We start from the raw sequence: 1,845 nt of genomic DNA on the forward strand, positions 1-1,845 counted from the left end.
TGTGTCTTTTTTAAACCCCTGAACTCTGTTCAAGCAGTCAATCAATAGGCGTTTATGATGTGTTTACTAGATGTTTCCTCTCTGTGGTAAGAACAAGGAATATAAAGAAAGATAAAACACAGACTCTGTCCTCAAGGAGCTCACATTCTAATGGGGAAGACAGAATGCAAATAACCACATACATACAAGATATCTACAATGTCAATGGAAGATAATCTTCGAGGGCAGATGACTGGCAGTGGGCTCTACTGTGTTTGTGGTAGAGGGAAAGGAGAGACTGGGAAAGGTCTCTTCCAAAAGGTGGGATTTCGGCTGAATCTTTGAGGAGACTAGGGAAGCCTGAAGACTGAGGTGAGGTAGGAGAGCATTCCAGGCACATGTGACTGCAATGTATAAAATGTTCAAGAAACATCATTTCTGAGTAATTAATCATTTTATTAATTATGCTCATAGATAATTAATAACAGGGCGAGTCAGTGACATTCTCAAATGCTGAAAAACCCCTCATGAAACACATTCAGTCAGTCCTTTCATGCCCCTGAAAGAGTAGGTTTCCCTGAGGGTATTAATCAACTCTGATTTGTTAGCAATTAATGAGAATGAATATTATAGTGAGAAGTAGACCCATTCTACTCAGGGCTGGGGAATGTGAATTTGATCATTCTCACTCCTAGACTACTTTCCAATACCCCCTGACCAAGGACAACATAGACAAAGGTTCTTACCTTTACCAGAAATTCTTACTGGAGCCTGCCTGAGTGAAACACAATGGGCCAGAATTTGCCTTAGATTAAAGTCTATGTAACATTCTTTAGTTGAGCAGAGTCTCCAACTCAAGATCTTAAAACATGTAACCCAGAGATTTGGACAATCTTATCCATCAACAATGTCCTTTAGAGATTGAACAACCCATAAGTTTCTGAAAAAATCCTGCTCCTAGTTCAATAATTAATTATTAAAATACAAGGAAAATAATCATTTCTATCATGAAAGTTAGTAAAAAGGCATAGAGTGGAAGAAATGGAATACTGAGGGCAAAGAATATCAAATTGGACAATGTAGATGGTAGAGTTTACATAAAGGAGAATGCTAGAGAAGATTGCAAAGTACTTATTATTGTTTGACTACCATAGTACTCCTAGGGTACTCATTTTAAGAAGTCCCTCCACAATCTAACTCTGCTTTCAGAAAAGATTCTTAAGCTATTATCCAACACTGGAGATTTAATGACTGTCATTGGGCTAATTCTCCCAGGGCACCTGCATTCTGAGCTTGAACGCTCCTGGAGAGGAAAAGATTTTATCTCCTGAGAACTGGCTCTGGCAGTAGTAAGAAGTAGGAGGGATGCTGGGCTGAAGACTTTCTTTGATTCCAGTGATAGAATATCAAGTATTGAGGGCCATAGGGAAGTGTGTGTGTGTGTGTGTGTGTGTGTGTGTGTGTGTGTGTGTGTTCAAGTGAGGTAATTGGTTGATTATGATAAAAGCTCAGATAGAAAAAGTAACCATGATTTATCAGTGAAGTGGGGACCTTGCTTGGATCTCTATTTTCTTGGAGCTGGTGTTGAATTCAGTAACTCAAGGTATTCTATAAAGCATTCCATGCACTTAGTAAGTTGATTAAATGTCCTTTTCCAATTAGACACTTAGTGAAGTAAGTTCATTAATTGGGAATCAAGAGTCCTGTGTCCTACTCTTGGTCCTGCCATATATATTGGACAAGTTTCTTTATTTTCCTCAGATTTAGTTTATTTATCTATGGTTTGTACTACAAAGTCTAATGGAATGAGCACCACTATTGGAGGTAATGGACCTGGATTCCAAACTTGACTCTGAAGGTTACTAT

Source organism: Notamacropus eugenii, chromosome 5, assembly GCF_028372415.1.
Source record: "Notamacropus eugenii isolate mMacEug1 chromosome 5, mMacEug1.pri_v2, whole genome shotgun sequence".
Classification (NCBI taxonomy): Eukaryota; Metazoa; Chordata; class Mammalia; order Diprotodontia; family Macropodidae; genus Notamacropus; species Notamacropus eugenii.